Source organism: Eschrichtius robustus, chromosome X, assembly GCF_028021215.1.
Source record: "Eschrichtius robustus isolate mEscRob2 chromosome X, mEscRob2.pri, whole genome shotgun sequence".
NCBI classification, from domain to species: Eukaryota; Metazoa; Chordata; class Mammalia; order Artiodactyla; family Eschrichtiidae; genus Eschrichtius; species Eschrichtius robustus.
In genome coordinates this window covers 7443142-7464777 of record NC_090845.1, presented here as the reverse complement: position 1 = coordinate 7464777, position 21636 = coordinate 7443142, and the positions used below count along the sequence as shown (strand labels likewise).

The window sequence follows — 21636 nt, the reverse complement described above, 5'->3', positions numbered from 1 at the left end:
CGTCAAGTAGTCATGTTGGTTGAGCAGACAACGGCTCCTTTCCCTCTGAGGTCTCTTGCTCTGCTGGATCATCATAAGGCAAAGGAGGTCCACAGGTGCCTGTCCTTGTGTGGGTATTCGAGATGCTGACTAAGGGGGACTTCCCTGGTGGCACAGTGCTTAAGACTCCAAGCTCCCAATGCAGGGGGCCCGGGCTCAATCCCTGGTTGGGGAACTAGATCCCACATGCATGCCGCAACTAAGAGTTTGCATGCCACAGCGAAGGAGCTGGTGAGCTGCAACTAAGGAGCTCGCCTGCTGCAACTAAGACCTGGTGCAACCAAATAAATAAATAAATATTGGGGAAAAAAAAAAGATGCTGATGAAGGGATTAGGGCCAGGCCCCCAAGTCTGGTCAGGCGGAAGGTAATGCACGCCCGGTGCCTGGCTTACGATTCCTGCCTGTGTGTCCCTTACCCGTGAGGGGCCACCCTCGTGGGACTCTCAAGGAATTTCCTTTCTCTTCCCTTTCTTTTCTGAGTGCTGAAGATTTCGCTCCTGAAGGCTTCTCGTGGTTCCTCCTCACCCAGTTCCCCTGCTCTCCGAAGGGCAGTTTAGGTACTTAACTGTGTTTTTCTATCAAGCATGAGTGTTGTGCATGACTACTAGGATGGCTATAATGAAAACAAACAGAAAATAGCAAGTGTTGGCCAGGATGTGGAGAAATGGGAACCCTAGCACACTGTTGATGGGAATGTAAAATGGTGCAGCTGCTGTGGGAAACAGTTGGTGGTGCCTAAAAAAGTTAAATATAGAGTTACCATATGACCCAATAATTCAACCTCTAGGTATAAACCCTGAAGAACTGAAAGCAGGAACCCAAACAGATACTGTACACCAACGTTAACTGCAGCATTATTCACAATAGCCGAAAGGTACAAGCAGCCCAACTGTCCATCAATAGATGAGTAGATGAACAAAATGGGGTCTATCCATGTGATGCAGTATTATTCAGCCTAAAAAAAGGAAAGAACTTCTGATTCGCTCTTCAACACAAATGGACCTTAAAAGTATTACACTGGCTGAAATAAGTTGGACAACACAAAAAGACAAATATTGTACGAATCCTCTTATGTGAAATATCCAGAATGGGCAGATTCATAGAGACAGAAAATAGATTTGCGGTTACCAGGGCAGGGCTGGAAGAGGAGGTAGTGGAGAGGTATTGTTCTATTGTTACAGAGTCTCAGTGTGAGAAGATGAAAAAGTTCTGGAGATGTTGTACATCAACTATATCTTGGGACTTCCATGGTGGTCCAGTGGTTAAGACTCTGTGCTTCCAATGCAGGGGCCACGGGTTTGATCCCTGGTCAGGGAACTAAGATCCCACCTGCAGTGCGGTGCAGCCAAAAAATTTAAAAAATTAAAAAAAAAAAAGGAAATAAATGAAAAAGATCTAAAACTATACCTCAAGGGGAAAAAGAAGACTTATACGATTACAAAAAAAGAAAAAGTTCTCAAGATGGATATTGGTAATGTTTGTATGACAATGTGAATGTCCTTAATGCCACTGGATTGAGGTTAAAAATAGTTACAATGGCAAATTTTATGTTACATATGTCTTATCACATTTAAAAGACAAGTAATGAGCGATGAGAACAGTGTTGGGTCAAGCGGGCCTTGGTGATGAAAGGTACCAGGAGACAGGCTTTCCAGGGCAGGCCCCGGGGGAAGAGGGGGCCCAGTCCCTCCTCGGGTGCCACGCCCACCTGAGTTCTCTGCCTCAGCACAGTGGCCAGGGGACAGAGGTGGTGGCGTGCAGGGAGGAATGACCTCCACTCCTCCTCCGCATTCCTTACTCCCCTCATCGCTGGTGCTCAATCCTCCCCGTGTTCCTTCCCCACGGCTGCTGTAATTAATTATCACAAGCTGAAAGTGCCTTAAAGCAACACACATTTAAGTTCTCACGGTGCTGGAGGTGAGCAGTCTAAAAGGGGTTGTTGGCAGGGCTGGGTCCTTCTTCAGGATCTCAGGGGACTCTGTTTTTCTGCCTCTTCCAGGTTCTGGAGGCCGCCTGCTTTCCTTGGCTCCTGGCCCCTCTTTCCATCTTCCAAGCCAGTCGCGTAACATCTTCACATCCTGACTGACCTCTGCTTCCATCCGCACATCTCCTTTACTGCCCCTGACTTTCTCACCTTCCTCTTATAAGGACCCTTGGGACCTACTGGGCCTGCTCGGATAATCCAGGATAAGCGCCCCATCTCCAGATCTGTGATTTATTCACATCCCTTTTGCCACGTAAGGTCACAGATTCACAGGCATTGAGGATTAGCATATGCACATCTTTGGGGGCCTTTATTCTGCCTACCACACTCCTCCCCCTCTACGCAAGCTCGTCTTTCTCCTATGGGTTCCGTCTCCCAAGCTGACTCATCATGCCAACTCCCTGCCCCAGTTTTTGGACCTTTCAAACCCCCCATTCCTGCTGCTCCTGGCTGATCTGCAGCCCCTATGCTAGGTGACAGAGCTATGCCTGCTTCCTGAAGGTGCCTTGCTCCCTGGCCCTCCATCTCACCTGACACGGAATCGTGGTACAGGTCGATCTGAAATTCCAGGTTGGATCACCCACCAAAGGTATTTCTCCAGGAAAACACCAGGTCCCATACGACTATGGCTAGGTCCTCAGGGAGAGTGTATCTATGGGAGGCTTTTGTTGCGTGGCCTGGGACAGCCCACCATTTTAGGATATTAATTTCATAGAAAAATGTTTCTTGTTCCAAGCAAATCACTTAATAAGACGCAGTGTTGGAAGCCAGCCTGGGTGTGTAAGAACGCTCTGCTGACATTTAGTATCATACATCCAAACATCTGAAGCAAATAAATAAGATAACTAAGCAAATATAAAACGTAAAAAGAAGGGGGGTGGAAAGTTACAGTCAGCAGGAGAATACTGCAGGAGCTTCACATGCACTGAGAGAAGCAGCGTATGCAGTCAAACAAACAGACAATTCAGAACTGCAGCCGATTCAGTGGAGCAAGCGTTGCCTCTGACTCGCCCGCTCTTGACTTTTTTATGAGACGTCACCCAAGACGCCAAGCTCTCCAGAGTCGACTGTAGGCTTTCCGTTCTCCTAGCGGCTGGCTGACGTAGGACTGTGGTCCGCTCTCACTTGGCACGCTGTGAGGCATACACGCTTCCTCCCTAGCTGTCCTCCCCTCCCTTCTGGGAGCCTGGCTTCTCCCTGGGGCTGACAGCACCATGTCCTGCTTCCCACCAGCTTAAAACCATGTGTTCTCTGCTGCCTCTGCTCTGTCCAATCAGGCAGCCTCTCACATCCCAGAACCTTCCGACACCTTTTCCCTCCATCTTCAAAACTTGCCTGCTCTTGTATTAGTCCTTTGCTAATGGACTGACAAAAAAATCAGCATAACAGTGTCCACCTGGGCAGGAAACAGGGTTTCCTGAACTGGACAATTTGAAGAGCGTCTCACACAGCGAGGGGCATGGCCTGGGGCAGGGTTCCTCAAGCTGGACCCCAAAATGTATCTCCCACAGAGATGCCTGAACGTCTCACTTGATCACTTCTGGGGTTGAGGCAGGGTTTCTCAGACTCAGCCCTACTGACCTCATGGGCGGGGTCGTTCTCTGTGGTGGAGGCCATCCTGAGCACTGGGAGACATCTAGCAGCATCCCTGGATAGATCTGAGACCCCGGAGCCCGCGGGTGACCTTTAGATTGTGAGGATCTACCCAAAACTGCGGCTGCCTTCAGGTGTGGGGCCCGCCTTGAGCAGCAAGACATCCTCTACCAGCGGTGGCTTCACCGCTGCACGCCTCCAGCGAGCTGAGCAGAAAGCAAGCGACGTCGCAGCTCGCACGTTAGGGGCTGAACTGTGTCTCCCCCTCCAAAAGATATGGGCAGTTCCAAGCTCTAGTTCTCGTGAACGTCATCTTAGCTGGAGACCGGGCCTTTGCAGACGTCATTAGTTAGGAGGAGGTCCTACTGGATCAAGGAGGGCACTGACGCAGCAGGACTGATGTCCTTGTGAGGAGAGACGATGACACACAGACACAGACACGCACGGAGGGACGAGGACACGAGGACACCCAGGCAGAAGACCATGTGATGACAGAGATTGGAGGGATGCGTCCCCGAGCCAAGCGACGCCAAGGATTGCCAGCAATGCCCGAAGCTAAGACAAAGGCATGAAATGGATTCCCCCCCAAGGCCCTCAGAGGGCATGGCACTGCCACGACACCTTGATTTCAGACTTCTGGCCTCCAGAACTGGGGGAGAATAGATTTCTGTTGTTTCAAGTCACCCGGTTTGTGGTACCAGTTATGGCAGCCCTAGGAAACGAATATAGCATCCCACCCCTATTTCTGTGGATGGTACAGAATGTGGTTGCACAGGTATCTCTGGCACACTCTTCCTGGGTCTCCCTCTCCTGTGCACTAAAGACTCAAACTCGTTGGTCTGGCCTCACGGCGGAAGCAGAGGGATGTTGGAGACCTGGGCTCAGAGGCCCACATGGCACTTGAGAGGTCAGGCTACTCAGTGAGACCCTCAAACCTCAGTATGCCTTATTTTCTGTACCTGAAGCACGGGTCCACTAATACTTCACAAGCAAGTTGTGAGGAACGTCTAGTGCCGTGGCCACCAGAATTGGAGCCCCAGGGGACCATTCCCAGCCTCCTCCCACTGCTGGTGGGAACTCTAATCGAGCTCAAATGGAGGGCAACCCTGGCACTGCTGAGAAAGCACCTTCATGTTAACATTGCTGGGGAACAGGAGGAAAGCTGGGAGAAGCAGTCTCGTGGGCAAAGGTACTGGGGCACAGAGTGTAGGCGCCAATCCTGCAAACAGAGGTGTTCATACATCCCTGCAGCCGACCCTGAGGGCGGCTCCTGCCCCAGGTGCTGGGAGGCTCCAGGGAAAGGAGTGGAGGGAGATGGACCCCACCCCAAGGGACTTACCCTCTGGGTTGTGGGGAGGGGCCTCCAGCCAAGGCTTTGTTGCCTACATTTGTCCAGGCCTCGCAGTGCGCTGGGTGCCAAGGTGGGTTATGTCTCAGCCGTCTGGGTGCAGGGCAGGCAGCAAACAGAAATGAGAGTTTCCATCTCTTGCTGGGAGGCGTGCATTCCATGCACTTTGTGGTTAGCGATGGCACCGCCTGTGCTCATTCTGAAAGGATGGCTCAGGAATCAGGGTGAACTGACAGTGAGTCAGATTATCTGGGAGGTTGCCATAAATTCATAGGCAAGTTCTGAATGTAAAATATTTGAAAGGCTGTATTATTTTAAGAACATAGAATAGCCTGGTTTAGGTTAATAAATTGTCATCTTAAGGATGTCCTTTGAGGGCTTGCTTTAATGAACAAATGAGGATAATTCATAATTAGCGTGCACTTTTTTGGGAGCATGGGGAAAACAATCCCAGTGAAATTAAGTACTAATTACCGTGGTAGAACCCAGGAATATTTCTGGAATATCCAAGGTCACATTTTTGGATGCATGCTAAAAATATCAGCACCACAATAAGGGATAACCCAATTTCAAGTTATCTAATATTTATTACACGCATGAAAAATAATTTATTAGTTGTGTTAAAGAGAGAAGCACGAGGAAATGGTGCCATTTAATTTACCAGAGCTATATTTTAATAGACTTTTGAAGACACTTGTCCTGAATTAGTTAGTTGTTCCTACATAGTTATTACTGAAAAATCATATTAAAACTCAAAAGCCACATTCCTGTATTCATTCATTTTCCTGACGATTAATTTAAAGGTAATTGCGTTGCCACCAGCATACGAACTCCTCATAGCTCATGTACAGATTTGCAATTTCCACTTCTTTTTCTCAGACCAGAATATATAGCCCTGACCCTTCACTGTCTCCCAAAACTGGAGGCTTTATCTCAAAAGTCTCTGCTTCCGAGTTTGGAATATTTATGTATCCTGTCAATGCTATCTTTAGGAAATTTACAGCAAGGTTTTGCTTGTTGACTCAGAAAACCATTTTTCTCTTTTAGCAGTCTCTCCACCTAGGGTTGCTTGTTAAGTAAGAGCTCCAATAGCTCAGAACTGTTGAAGTGCAAGACGCGTAGGATTTTAAGAGACGAGATCATAATTATACATTCCCAGGTCCGTGTGGCTGCAAGAGGCTCAGGGGAAACCACGACTGGGCAAACACAGATGTAACAACAAAGCCAAAAAAAAAAAAAAAAGGCAGGACGCTTGCATTACCCAAGGACGTGATAGCTAAACCAACGGTCCTGAAAACAAAAGATCAGCTCTTATTATTACGTGTATGAAATTGCACGTGCTGGTATATAGGCGTAAACAAGCATCATAGCTCCATGATCTGAAAAACAGATTAATCCAGTCCCTGCAATGTTTACTCTATTACAGTGATTAGCCAGCCTTTTCTTCACAGAGTGAAGGTTCACTCTGGCCCAGCTTCTGTCAAAACCATCACATAATGCAAATTAGTGGAGTCCAAATTTATCAGATCTTATTAATTATGAGCTTGCTGGTTCCTAGCAAGACACATACAAGGGATTTGAGACTCACCAACATGTTGAAAACCCTGGAAGTCGGAAAGTTGAATCAGGCAGAAAGGAAAAGGTAGAATAAACGTTCATAGTTGGAAACAGTAGGGAGCCTCACCCGGCCGGAATGTGCTCAGGTGGGAGTTTCATATTCCAAGGTACTACCAGCCGGTGAGCTATGCCCTCTGTCTCTAGCTGGCTCTCTGCGGCAGTGAGGGTGGATGAGGGGGCCAGACTCGGTGAAACCGGAAAGGGTCAGGACGGAAGCCCCAGGGAGCACGTGGAACTCAGACCTTGCTGGGAGTGCCGCCTAGGCTCTGGATTTACACCCATTCTGCACAGTTCAGTTCAAAGCCCCCGGGCTTTGTTTGCAGTGCAGACCACGTCACAGCGAAGCATCCACACTTGCCGTGCTCCACCTCACTGTGCGGGAACCCCGTGGAGACGGGGAGCCACCAGCAGTGGCCGAGAGCTTGGAGCATGGAGCCACTGCCTGGAGACACACCTGAACTATACACTGACCCTCTCGGGGCCTCGGCATTCTCATCCTTAGAATGGGGACAGGGCTGTGATGAGGCTAAAATGAGGGCGTATTTGCAGAAGGGTTTAGAACAGTGGCAGGCTGAGAATGAGCGCTGTGTAAATGATGTAAATGTTTGACAAGCAAAGTAGGAGCCTTGCTCTTGTCTGTAGTTTGAAGATGACAGATACAAGTGGGGAATCCTTCGCCGCCTGAGTGAGCATAAAAGGTCCCCTGGTGGGCACCTCTGGGTCTTGACTGTCATGGGGACTGGGGGAGGGGCACGGCAGAGGAAGAGAAGGGGACAGGGGAAGAGGAGAGAGAGGGAGGGAGACAGAGAAGACGGAGAGAGAGAGAAGGGGAAGGAGAGTAGCCCTGTCCTGTATTCCTTCCTCCTGCCCTCCGCCCCTCAGCCTGTCACCCGACCTGAGACCCACTGGGCAGGGGCCGGCCCTCTGCTGGCTGTATACCCAGTTTCCTTTTTGCCTGTTACCCAGTAAGGCCCGAAGAGTCACTTCTTCCAGGAATTGTGGGTTCTTTCACAGAAAATGTTGCAAACCTGAAGAATCCTCCAGGACTCCAAGAACACATCTTGAATGTCGGGCCCCGTGGCAGAGGCTAGAGAAGTCCTGGGGCAGTGACATGACCTGCTGTGTGACGGCCACCTACCAGGAAGGTTGGCCAGCTTTGTATCCACAAAGACCCTCTTCCTCACCCAAATACTTGAGCACCCAGGCTCACTGGACATGTCAGGTCCGAATCAAGTGGGCTGTGAGTGTGCTATACACACCTGATTTCAAAGACTTCCCCAAGGTAAAACCTCTCACTGATAATTTTTATATTGATTACAGGTCGAAACCATTACATTTTTGATATACTGGATAAATAAAATATATTCTTAAAATTAATGTCACATCTTTCTTTTTTACCTTTTAAATTGCAGCTATTAGACCACTGACTTTGGGGCACCTGTTCTATTTCTAGGGGTGAAAAGGTTCTGCAGAGGAAAACAAGTCATCTCCGATGAGGTTGAACAAGAGTCCAAGGGCAGTTGGATCCTTAGGGCAGCAGGACCAGAAGGAAAGCAGAGAACATTCTGAGGACGTTTCCAGTACAGACAGCTCTCTCTCAGGTAGAACCAAGGGGTCGAGTGAGCAGGTTCCGCCTCCTGCAAAGATAGCAACGGTATGCACCTCACCTGCACACTCTCTTCGGAAGCTCCTGGAGAATGTGTTTCTGAAACACGAAGTAGTAAACCGAGAACGGGGAACACAAGGAGACCAGGAGGCGAGAGCCAGTGCAGGAGAGAGGCTGGGGTGTTTCAGCACAAGCCGTGTGCTGGTTTCCAGGTCAAATCAGTGCGTTGCAGAGCAGGCGGGCGAGGCGGTGGTCTCTGCATGGGGAAAACGAGGATGGTTAGGTTACTTAATGTGTCTGAGCATTTGGGGGAGTCATCAATGGACAGTGCAAAGCATGTGGAAAAAACTGGCATACATCCCTAGAAAACTAAGCAATGGCACGCGACAGGTTTTAATTCCAGAAAATATTCAGAGCTCAACAAGAAAGGAAATGTAATCATAGCTTGCCACTTGGATTAGCAGAGAACATAGGAAGCTGTAATAATACAAAGACTAGGGACTTCCCTCATGGTGCAGTGGTCCCCAGTGCAGGGGACACGGGTTCGATCCCTGGTCCGGGGAGGTCCCACATGCCGCGGAGCAGCTAAGCCCGGGCGCCACAACTACTGAGCCTGCGCTCTAGAGCCCGCACGCCACAACTACTGAGCCTGTGTGCCACAGCTACTGAAGCCCACATGCCTAGAGCCCATGCTCCGCAACAAGAGAAGCCACCGCAATGAGAAGCCCGCGCACCGCAACCAAGAGTAGCCCCCGCTCGCCGCAACTAGCAAAAGCCCACATGCAGCAACGAAGACACAACACAGCCAAAAATAAATAAATAAACAAATACATTTATAAAAAAATAATACAAAGACTATATAAACAAAAATCATAACATCTAAGTTGAGGGGCTGGAGGGCGTTGAACTGGGGTGGTTACACGAGCCAAATCCCCAGGTACCATCATAGAAGTTGACTGAAATGAACAAATCAAGAAATAACAGCATGTGCATATTATTAGTATTAGTAAGAGAAGCCACCGCAATGAGAAGCCCGCGCACCACAACCAAGAGTAACCCCCGCTCGCCACAGCTAGAGAAAGCTCGTGTGCAACAACGAAGACCCAACGCAGCCAAAAAAAAAAAAAAAAGCTACCCTTGCAAACGAATTTCCCAAGTCAGTGGGTTAAGAGCATCCTCAGTGAGTCACCCCTGCCCTCCGCTCACCCCTGTCCTCTCCGCCTGGAGGCTGACCCAGGAGTCTGCCCCTCACCACCAAGACAGCAAGTTTCTCCTTTTCCTCCACTCAGCTCCTCCTGTCTATACATTCTTCTCAGAACCTTTCCTCCTCCTGCTACTCCCCAGCTATTTAGGTCATCGTACCCAATTTTAGAGACTGAGGAGAAGACACTAATGCATACTTTGGCTAGCATTTGTTAAAAATAAAATGCTGGCATGCATATTTTAACAGGAAACAGTTTGGATCTGAAAATAGACACAGAGATGGGGAAGACACACAAAGGGACCTCTTTTCTCTCCTACTTATTTCATCAACTCAAGAAAACTTGTTGTTCACGGCAGCTATTGCCCTACCTAATTGCATCACCTTTTCCCCCCAGCTACATGTTCAGAGAAAGTGTTCGCACAACTTGGACTTCACAACGGACAGTCGGTGAGGTGGCAGCGGTACACACAGAGTCCTTGCTCTCTGCATTCTGGGGAAGGAATGAGATTGTGCCTGAATGGCAATGTAAACAGGGCCCTCAGTAAGCCTCTGCCCATTGGGTGGGGAAGTGGAGACTGTGGTGCATGGCTCTGGCCATGCCCTGCCTAAGCAGCCCTTGCCAGACTTTGGCGGGGGATGCTGGTCTGCTTCCCCCTCCTCCAGGAGCGTGGGACACACCATCTCCTTCTGGCCAGAAGCAAGTCATTGAAACTTGCCTTCTTACTCAACATTGTTTTTCCCCTGGAGCATAAAAATCACTGCTTAATTTCTACTGTGGGCAATGGAAACCAACAATGCAAACAAGACGTAGTGAAAAATTAACCTTGTGGGTAGTACCTGCTTTTTTTTACCTACTCATCATCAAAGAGGTGCTGGTTTCAAAACGACCCAAAGCAAATGTGACTTGGGGAGAGGGGGGTTTGGGGGCCGTTGGGCCAGTCTTAACAGATGTCCTGTTCCCAAGCCTCAAGTCTCAGATCCGAGTCCAAGGTGGAGGAACTGGCAAGGAAACACTGCTCCCCATTCAAATGTGGGTTTTCTTGAGCGATACTTACTTCCAGCAGGTGCTGCAAAGGAATCCCACGGGACCCTGAGGTACATTATCCATGTCTGGGAGGAGATCTTGTTCACGAGAGCCTGCCGCATGAAAGCCTGCATTGTTTTCTAGACTTCTTTGGCCCTTGACAGATATCTCTTAGAAACTCTTTTTCTTTTGCTTCCTTTTTCTTTTTTGGCCGCGTTGCACGGCATGCGGAATCTTGGCTCCCCAGCAAGGGATTGAACCTGTGCCCCCTGCACTGGGAGTGCGGAGTCTTAACCACTGGACTGCCAGGGAAGTCCCTCTTTTGCTTTCTTAAAGCAAGAGCTTGAACCAGCTCTTACTGAACCAAGCTTGGGTCCCATCGCCTGTGCACAGTAAAGCCCATCTATTGACCAGGGGCTGTGGTGAAGGAATGTGCAGCCTTCATTGCAGGCACCGTGCAAGGAGTCCAGGGCAGCTAGTGCTCAAAAAGCCCGAATTCCCAAATGGGTTTCAGAAAAGCATTTTTAAAGCCCAGCTGAGGGAGGCAGGTGGCAGGGTGTGTGATCAGCTTGTACACAGGTCTCTGATTGGCTGATGGTGAGGTAACAGGGCATGTCCCGTGGGTTAACATTATCATTCCTTAGGCTCTAGTAGGCCTGGGGGCTATGGGCTCATGGTCACCAAGTAGCTAGCTCTTCCATTTGGTGGGGGCTTAGCATCTGTAAAACAACTCAGGAAGGTGCATCAAGTACTGTTATCTAGGTACTTCAGAGAGGAGCTACAGCAGAGAATGAATATGGGGGAGGGGTCTGTCCCAGGAAGGCCCCAGAGGGTCCTGCTCGGTTACACAAACACCTGTTTGCAGAGAAAGTTTGTCTTCCGCCCCTCCACGCCCCATAGGAAAGACTTATTTCTAATCTAGATTTCTTGCATAAACAGAAGAGATTGAATAATAGTCACTGAAGCCAGGGTGTTCCCTGCCTTTGGCGGCTAACGGTACGTCTCGTCAGCAACCCAAACAATTGGTGCACACAAATGGTTTGCTCTGGAACTGGAATAGGGGGACAAACGTAAAATCATTCAACTTTGCTGGATCCCGCTCTGGAAATCTGGACCACAGCAGTCACCCCTGGGCATTCATCACAGAGAAATGAAAACTGAGGTTCACACAGACACTGGCCCACAGCAGCCAAATATGTAAGAGCCCAAAACTGGTATCAGTCTGGACGCCCTTCAGTGTAGACACACTATTTATTGATACGCGCAAAAACTTGGAAGAATCTCCAGGGAATTATGCAGAGTGTACAAAGCCAATCTCAGAAGGTCACATATTTTATGACTGCATTGCAGAACTTCCTCAGTATAACAAAAGTATAGAGATGGAAACCAGATCATTGGCTGCCAGGGGCTGGGGAAGAAGGGGGATGTGAGAGTAAAGAGATGACATGGGGATTTCCCTCGTGGTGATGGAAGAGTTCTGTGTCTAGATAGTGGCGGTGTTATACAAATCTAGAAGTGGTACAACTTCATACAGTTACACACAATGACACACCTATTTCATGAGTGGCACAAAAAAATGTGAAATCCGAGTAAGGACTGTAGGCTAGTTCATTGTATTGTGCCTTTGTCGATTCCCTGGCTTTGATAACGTGCCATGGTTTTATGTGAGATGCTGCCATTGGGGAAAAAAGAATGGTGGGAACAAGAGACTCCTTTGCATTATTCTTGCAACTTCCTGTGAATCTATAATTAGCTCAAAATACAAGTTATTTGGTGGTAAAAATATTGGCTCCTAGGAAATCCTCTGTGAGATCTGCTGGATTAGTTCATTCACACACCTGGTGACAAGTTCACCTGGAATGGATCGCATGTTCTGCGCCTTCCAGCTTCTTATTAGGCAAGTAACAATACTTGGCTGGCAATATTAAGAGAAGCAAGTGCCTCAAGTAGCTTTGTCTAAAAATCACATTTTCTCTAAGAATCCACAATTACAGAGAAAGACACAAGCCAAACACACGATGAAGGCACAATTATTCAGTCTCGGTCTGCTAACGGGTAGGGGCATTCATGTTAAGATCGTTTTTTCTTTTTTAAAAAGATTAATTAATTAACCTTTGGCTGCTTTGGGTCTTTGCTGCTGCGCGTGGTCTTTCTCTAGTTGTGGCGAGCGGGGGCTACTGTTCGTTGTGGTGCGAGGGCTTCTCATTGCGGTGGCTTTTGTTGCGGAGCACCGGCTCTAGGTGCGTGGGCTTCAGGAGTTGTGGAGCGCAGGCTCAGTAGTTGTGGCGCACGGGCTTAGCTGCTCCGCGGCATGTGGGATCTTCCCGGACCAGAGCTCGAACCCGTGTCCCCTGCATTGGCAGGTGGATTCGTAACCACTGCGCCACCAGGGAAGCCCACGTTAAGATTGTTTCTGCGTTTTATGTCTGCACCCTCCCTCTTCTGAAGCACGCGGTCCACTGTGGGGTTGACTGTGCCCGCCCTCACACCTGTTGCAGCCTCCGTGGCTCCTTCCTCCCCGGACCCAACCAGCAGCAGCAAGTTCAGACTCTCGCTCTATTGCATCTGAATTCTAAAGTGGCGGTGTGCCCTGCTTTCTTCTCTCTGACTGTGTGGCCAGAGATGCGTCTTGGGAACTCTCACTGAATAATTAATTTTCAGTTTTAAATAATTCACTAGTCCTGGCCTGCATAATTGCTGGGGACCAAAGAATTAATTAGTTGGATGGTTTTCCTCTTCCCCACTTTGCTTGGCGGGAGGGCCAGGCATTGCTGAGTGGAACATGACCAAGCAGTCTCTAACTAGGCCGTTACCTCAACAATATCTGAGCGCGTAACGGTGAGAGGACAGTAATGATCACGAGCCCGCTGGGGCATAAAGCAGAGGTTGTGCTTTCAGCTGAAGCCCACAGTCCCTTCCCTGGCAGCCCACTCATCACTGCTGGATTATTTTTCGCGGGGAGGACCAGGCCAACTATAGGTAAGTAAAATCAAAACGTGGTCGCAAACCCTCAGTTTACAACAAGGGCTGGAAAACCATAGCCCATGGGCCAAGTAAGGTGCACTGCCTATTTCTGCAAATAAAGTTTTACTGGCACGTACCCACTCCCGTTCATGAACATAGTGTCTCTGGCTGCTTTCAGCCTCAATGGCAGAGTTGAGTGGTTGTGACAGAGACCGAATGGAAGGCAAGGTCTAAAATACCTATTCTCTGGCCCCTTGCAGAAAAGTCTGCCGACTCCTGGTTCAGAAGGCCATTTAAGCCATCTGTCTCTCCTGAGTTTACAACAGCTCTGTTAGGACTTGACACTGTGGAGCTTCAGGTTTGAATAGGGTTTCTTCTCACCTTATCAAGGGGAGGGAGGGAGGAGAAATAGAGACAAGAAGCAAGAACCCCGGATAATCCCTGACTGGGGATTATTTGAGAGGAGGACCTGGGTTCTTGGGCAGGGAGGTGCGGGGGTTTGTAGGTTGGGGAGGAGAGGCCACGCACACTCGGAGATGTAAAGCACTCGTCATGGTGCCTGGCATGTGGTAAATAGCCGGGCTCTTTGGTTGATGTTATCGTTATAATGACGGTTTCCCCAAGATAAATTTTATCTTTCAGTGATGAGTTTATCAGATAAACTACAATTTTCTCTGTATTTATCGTTTGAACTAGAAATTACAATCCTAACCACTTGTGGAGCTGGAAAAGCTCGATCTGTGTCAGCATGGCCTTAGAAATGGGTAAGATGCCTGAAGGGCAGTCTAGTTTTTTGAACTGGTTGATGCCTGTCTCTCCATAGGGACTTAGGCCCTGTCTCCAACGGCAGAAAGCCGGCATGCTTTGGGATAAACACAGCTATGGAAAAAATGGAAATATTTACAATGCAAAATCCATAATGTCTCCAATAGCAGGCCATGCAGGTGTATTATTAAAAGCGAGAGAAGTGTGAAAAGAGCAAAATAATTTCTGAGATGTCTTTGCCCCGATGACCTGGTGCTTTATCTTTGCCTTCCCTGCCTTCCTCATCCCCAGACGCTCGTCACCTGCCCTGACTTCTTCCCGATGTGATCTCCGTCTGCTGTTTTCCTCCCGTCACTCACTACTCCCGCACTCTCATTTCCCTCCTGAATTAAATGATCTTACCTGGTCTCCCTAACTCCAGACTTGTCTCTCCCTATTCACAGCCACACTGATCTTCCCAAAACAAACTCCATGGTACCATACTCCCTCTCAAAGAAACTGTGGTAATGCACGCATAACATAAAACTGACGGCTAGTGACACTCAGTACATTCACGACGTTGTGCCACCTTCAGCTCTCTAGCTCCAGGACACTTCCATCACCCCCAAAGGCAGCTCTGCACCCACTAAGCAGTCTCCCCCCATTCCCCCCCAACCCGAAGCCCCTGGCAACCACTTACCCGCTTTCTGTCTCTATGGAGTTGCCAAATCTGGATAGTTCATGTAAGTGGAATCACACAATATGCTTTTGTCTGGCTTGTTTGACTTAGCACAGTATTTTCAAGGTTCATCCACACTGTAGCATGTATCAGTTCTTCACTCTTTTTTATACTGGAATAATATTCCATTATAATACCACACTTTATTTATCCATTCACCTGTTGGTGGACATTTGGGTTGTTTCCAATTTGGGGCTATTGTAAATTGTGTTGCTGTGAACATTGTGTGCACATATTTGTTTGAGCCCCTGTGTTCAGTTCTTTGGGTTACATACCCAGGAGTAGAATTGCTGGGTCCTATGAGAATTTCATATTTAACTTATCGAGGAACCATCAAAACATTTTCCACTGCGGCCATACCCTTTTACATCCCCGCTCACGTTCCTTCATAAATCCAAAAACATGGCTTCCCATTGTCCTCTGAGTAACAGCCACATTTTTGACATGACAAGCTTTCCAAGACCTGGCCCCTGCCTACCTATTCTGCTCCACACGTGGTATTCTTTGTTTACCACGCTCTTTCTCACCACTCTCTCTCATCTGTCCTATAGGCTCATGACTCGGCCTGGAACCCCCCCGTCTTTCCACCTGCTTCGGCAGTTCACCCTCCCAGACGTTCTCTACGAAGCCCTCAAGTCCTAGATAGGTGCCTCCTACATGCTTCCTGACCACGGTCCTCACTGCACTGTCCTGAAGTTCCTTTCTATTTGGCGACTTTCACCCACTAAATATTGAACAGTATCCTCCATGAAGGCAGGGGTAACATCTGCCCTGTTCATGACCTTATACTCAATGCTCAGTGCAAAATTAAGGCTTAATAAATATCTGAATGAATTAAATTCCAACTATCACCCATGACAAACTCAAGACCGTCAAAGATGATTAAGGGGCTGGACACGTTTAATCCTGGATAGTAGTGGCCTGGTTTCTGGTTTTCAACCCCCTCTCCCACATGCTCATTTCTGTTTATTCATTATCATCACATGTCCCAGTGGCTCTTAACCTTATGATGGGGTACTTGAACAAGCTGCCTCTGTGATGCGAATTAGTTAGCCCAAATCATTATTGTTTAGTGAAACAAGTGTTGCTCAACATTTGCATGCAAAGGAAACTTTTAAAAAGAAGTTATTTGGGGGCTTCCCTGGGGGCCCAGTGGTTAAGAATCCGCCTGTCAATGCAGGGGACAAGGGTTGGAGCCCTGGTCCAGGAAGATCCCACAGGCCGCGGAGCAACTAAGCCCGCGAGCCACAACTACTGAGCCCGCCTGCCGCAACTACTGAAGCCCGTGCACCTAGAACCCGTGCTCCGCAACAAGAGAAGCCACCGCAATGAGAAGCCCGTGCACCACGACGAAGAGTAGCCCCTGCTCGCTGCAACTAGAGAAAGCCGGCACGCAGCAACAAAGATCCAATGCAGCCAAAAATAAATAAATAAATTAAAAAAAAAAAAGAAGTTATTTGGGCTGCAATGAAATACGATGTCCTGGAATGGCTCAGTTATTGACCACACTGAAGGAGGGCAAGGATGTGGAGCCACCAGAATTCTCACACAGTGATGGTGGGAATTTAAAATAACACAAGTGCTTTGGAAAAATGACTGGCATTTTGTTAAGAAGTTTAGAACGTATCAGTTCTATGCCCAGCAACTTTACTCATAGGTAGTTATCTAAGATAAATTAAAATGTATGTCTACAACAGCCTAGTGCAAGAATGTTCATAGCACAGTATGGAGGTTCCTTAAAAAACTAAAAATAGAACTACCATACGACCCAGCAAACCCACTACTGGGCATACACCCTGAGAAAACCGCAATTCAAAAAGAGTCATGTACCACACTGTCCATTGCAGCACTATTTACAGTAGCCAGGTCATGGAAGCAACCTAAGTGTCTGTAGACAGATGAATGGATAAAGAAGATGTGGTACATATATACAATGGCATATTACTCAGCCATAAAAAGAAACGAAATGGAGTTATTTGTAGTGAGGTGGATGGACCTAGAGTCTGTCATACAGAGTGAAGTTAAGTCAGAAAGAGAAAAACAAATACCGTATGCTAACACATATATATGGAATCTAAAAAAAAAAAAATGGTTTTCTGAAGAAACTAGGGGCAGGACAGGAATAAAGATGCAGACGTAGAGAATGGACTTGAGGACTCGGGGAGGGGGAAGGGTAAGCTGGGACGAAGTGAGAGAGTGGCATGGACATATATACACTACCAAATGTCAAACAGATAGCTAGTGGGAAGCAGCCGCATAGCACGGGGACATAAGCTCGGTGCTTTGTGACCACCTAGAGGGGTGGGATAGGGAGGGTGGGATGGAGACGCAAGAGGGAAGAGATATGGGGATATATGTATATGTATAGCTGATTCACTTTGTTATAAAGCAAAAACTAACACACCATTGTAAAGCAATTATACTCCAATAAAGATGTTAAAAAAACCCAAAATACACCCCCCCCCCCAAAAAGAATGTTCATAGCTGTTTTATTTCCAGTCACCAAAAACTGGAAACAGTCTAGGCATCTTTCAGTAGGAAAATGGGTAAATAAGCAGTGGCCTAGCCATGGAATGGAATACTACTCAGCACTAAAAAGGAAAGAACTATTGCTACATGCACCAACATACAAAGATGAATTTCCAAAACGTTTTGCTGAGTGAAAGAAGCCAGTCATGAAAGAGTACATGCTACAAGATTTATGACATTCTAGGAAAGACAGATCTAATTTTTAGTGACAGAAGGCAGACCAGTGGTTGCTTCTGGGTAGAGGTTTAACTAGGAAGAGGCATGAGGGAATTGTCTGGATGATGGAAATGTTCTATATTTTGATAGGGGCTTGGGTTACATGTGCATATGCATCATTAAAACTGATCTAACCGAACATTTAGACTTATGCATTTCAATGTATGGAAACTAGACTTCAATTTAAAAAATGTGAACGTTATCTTGCTACTTGTAAATAAAAAGATGATGTATGTAAATAGCTGTGGGTTTTTTTGTGGTTAGATCTATGGAACAATTTAATCCCACAGGATCTGTGACCATGTTTTAGATGGTGATATTTGGTGGCATTCTTTGCTTTCTACTCTATGATCATTTAATTTTTTAAAAAATTGTGTTTTAAGATTAAATTTTTTTCACCACTGTAAACGTTGTTTTTGAGTTGCTGAATAATTTTCAGACCATCACTCTTGTATGCTCATTAGAGCTAAAAAAAAAAATAACTCTTCAAAGTATTTGTATTGGTTAACTTTTGCTGTTTGACACACAGCTCCGAAATTTAATGGCTTAAGACAAACACCATTTATTTAGCTCATGGTTCTTGGGCCAGCAGCTTGGGTTGGGCTCAGACAGGTGCTTCTTCTGGTCTTGGTGGGGCTCAGCGGCGCAGAAAGTTACCTTCCTACTTGTACAGGATGAGTTACCCATGCACGCCTTCATCAGCTGTTAACACCCGAGAGAAGGCCAAGGTTGCGGGAATCCAAAATAGGCATGACCGAAAGACAGAAGCGAGAAGTTAATTTCACCGTCTTCCCCAGCCCCCTACTTTCGGCCTTGAGACGAGATCCCTTCTCAATTTGGCTTCTCTTGTGAAGTAGGGTTGGAAACACTCCTCACAGTAAAAGCTAGCTGGTTTGTCCTCCTCGGCACTCGTGAGTAGCAGGAAAGCAAGCTTGATGTATTACTGCAAATATGCAAGAAAACCCCTGTGGAGATTCAAGCCAGGAGCCAACACGGTTGCAGGAAGCTTAAGATGATGCCGCAACTCAAATAGAGCAATCCACTATGTATTTTTAGTAGATTCGGGTTTGATCATCACTGAACCAAAAAGAATAGAAAGATTTAAATGGCTGAAATGAACCATCATTGCTTATTTCATATTTTAAGAAGTCACAGTAAGAAACCGTTATGTTTCCTTGTTAAAAACAGAAATTATCTCCCTGAATGCTTAGAAGGATGATGAGAAGCAGATTTTTGAAGTATCTTTTAAAATCTAGTTGGTTTGTTTTTATCATTTACTTACTATATGTAATAATGACTTTTCCATCCATTACAATAGAAGCAATCATGTTTAAAAAAAAAAAAAAAAATCCATCCGAGACTACGAGAGATAGTAAGAGTCTTTTCAACCTCGCACGTGTGCACTGAGTTTTAATGCAACAGCTAATAATTCTGACATTCAAATTTCACTTGCACTAATGTAAAGCTATATTTTCTCTGCAAGGGGCGGGGCATCATATTTTTTTCAGCGGCAATTAATGGCTAACAATCTCAGTAAAATGGTTCTTCCAAAAATCACTTATCCTATAAAAGGTGGGACGTTGTCGTGGACGTGTAGGGGGATTTGAATATTCCTTCTACGTAGGGGTTAACGAGGCAGATGCAGGGAATAGAGGAGGAGAAATAAAGATGGTTCTCTCCCTGCCCCCACTGAGAATCAATATTTAATCTTTTCTGCTTGAGTAGTCTGATCCAGTGAGTCAGGTAATTGAGACTGTGATGTGGTGTCCCATGTGTTCCCTTCTCTGGTCGCTCTTTTTTCCACAAAGATGTTGTTTTCTGAAGGGTCAGGTGTCTGAGCTGTAGAGCAACTGATTTAGCTTTGACATGCTACATTTATGAACCAAACAGAAAAAAACATTAACCGTTAATCATATCCGCCGTGGGGCCTGTGCTTTCCCCTTCGGCAGTCTCTGGTGCTGGTGCACCCTCTCTTTAGACCGCAGCTGACAACTGTCTGCTAATCCCCACAGCCAAGGGCTAAGGAGCCCATGCTCTGTCTTGCTGCTGCACTGCCATCATCTTAAAACGTGAATGGACCCAGGTCTTCTTCATGCCTACAGTGGGGCTCTAAGTTGGATAACTGTCCAGATCTGGGTTTCCCCAAAAGCGGACCCTGAGACAGGCTTTGAGTGCAAGCAGGTTGACATGTGAGCAAATCCCAGGAGACAGCTGTAGCAGAGTGAGGAGATGAGGAAGGGAACTGAAGGTGGCCAATAAGGGGAGCGTCACCAAGCCTGCGAGCACCGTGGGCAGCTGGAGCCCAATCCCCGGGGCGGGGCGGGGCGGGGGGTGGGGGAACCTGCGGGGAGACAGCGTAGCTCATGCACCTCGGAGCTCTCGCTGCTCAGGAGGAGGGAGCTGGGGTATTTATACACCGGCTCCCAAGAGCCGTTTGCTGAGCACTGCTTCCAGGAGCCTCAACTCTTCAGCACGGCGGCTTGTCGCACACACGGGGGAACTTGCTCCTTTGTATGTGAACATATGAGTGGGGAAGAAATGTGGACAGACCCTCACAGTGTCAGTCAGCTACGGCACAGCACTACCACGCTGGGCCCGCAGAAGCCCCAAGAAAGAAGGACTTCCCTGTGATTCCTGCAGCACAAAAATGACCAACCATAGCGCTCGGCGGGGAAAGACCGGAGTACCTTTCTATAAGCAGAAATGGATGACCATTATTGGCGAGGCTCGTTACGCAAGTATACATTCCAGTGCAAGATGCACATTCTTCAGGGTCTCTGTTCAAAATGCTGGAAGAACGTACCTGGATGAGGGTGGGTAGGAGATTCCCTCCCTCCTCCCCTGACCACTTTACCCACTGCATGTGCCATGGAGCTGCCATCCTGGGATGGGGACGGCCACCAAAGAACCTTGCCGCAGACCATGTCCCTGCTAGGGATGAGAGGTGCCCGTGATGGCTGGGGTGTGAGGTGGGGTACAGCAAGGGGCAGGAGGCAGGGGAGTGGGCAGGCAAGAGCCCCTCCCAGGGCGTCAGATGAATTTTTAAAAACCATTTTTAAAACAGAAACATCACTCATAGCTCATGAGTCGTACAAAAAATAGGCAGGGGGCTGGAGTTGGCTCCCAAGCTGTATTTTGTTGACCCCTGTCATCGGAGAGCCTCAGTGCTTACGGATTCAGTTGTGGAGGAGTCGATAATGTGGGAGTGGCCCCCGAGGTCCCGGCAGTCGAGCTGTCACTTTTGCTGAGGCCATGATTTAGGCTGTGGATTCGGTGGGGCTCCGCGCTGTGGTGGGCCACTCAGCTGGAGACTGAGGCCAGCCGAGCACGGGCCTCGTGCATTGTTAGGTGCTTGGCTGCCCCCCCTGGCTGCCACCCACCAGATGCCAGTGGGATGCTTTCCCCCAGTCATGACAAATGTCTCCAGACACGGCCAGATGTCCCCTGTGGGTAAAATCACCCAGGTTGAGAACTCCTGCAGCAGAAGGAAGGGAGGATGGATACTGAGACACAGCTCAATGCCATCCCTTGCCTGAAAACGGGTTCTCCTTCCTGTGTCTAGGCCAACCCGCCTTTCTTATTCAAGGTAGAGCTGTGCTGTTATTTCCAGCTGTGTCAGCAGTCTGGTCCTCGCGGGAGCTGTTCTGTCATGTTTTGGCACCGCTTCTGACCTTGCCAGCTCCATGTCTGAGACAGCCTCTTGGAGACTCTGTGAACTACTTATTATTCCCTAATAAATTCATTTTCTGTTTAAACTAGCCAGAGTTAAGTCCTACTGTTTACAACTAAGAATCCAGACTGATACAGTCGGCCTCATTAAGATTCACCCATGATCTCCTTTTAAAACCTTGGTCTTTTATCCTTGGTTTAAGAAGCCAGGCAAATATGCTAGGAATAACTCACAAAGGCAAATTCCCATGCATGAGACCCATGGGAACATGTCAGTTTCCACACGAACTTACAAGTTAAATTCTGTCTCCCTTATCTTTTGTTTTTTCTCCCCCTTTTAGGACTAGTTGAGAAAGTTT

The 21636-nt window shown here is 47.7% G+C and overlaps 1 long non-coding RNA gene across 2 annotated transcripts in view; it reads right to left on the bottom strand.

Annotated features, from left to right (window-relative positions):
• Positions 1-4401: 4401 nt before the first annotated feature.
• Positions 4402-21636, bottom strand: part of LOC137757144 (uncharacterized) — a 48905-nt gene continuing 31670 nt past the window's right edge. Inside the window, exons 1-3 of one of the 2 annotated variants that reach the window (XR_011072302.1) lie at positions 9395-9534; positions 8250-8444; positions 4402-5246 (exon numbers count right to left, since the gene is read on the bottom strand). This is a non-coding gene — a long non-coding RNA (uncharacterized lncRNA). Of the gene's footprint in view, positions 5247-8249; positions 8445-9394; positions 9535-21636 lie in introns of those variants that run through there. The other variant, XR_011072303.1, reaches the window with a different exon arrangement.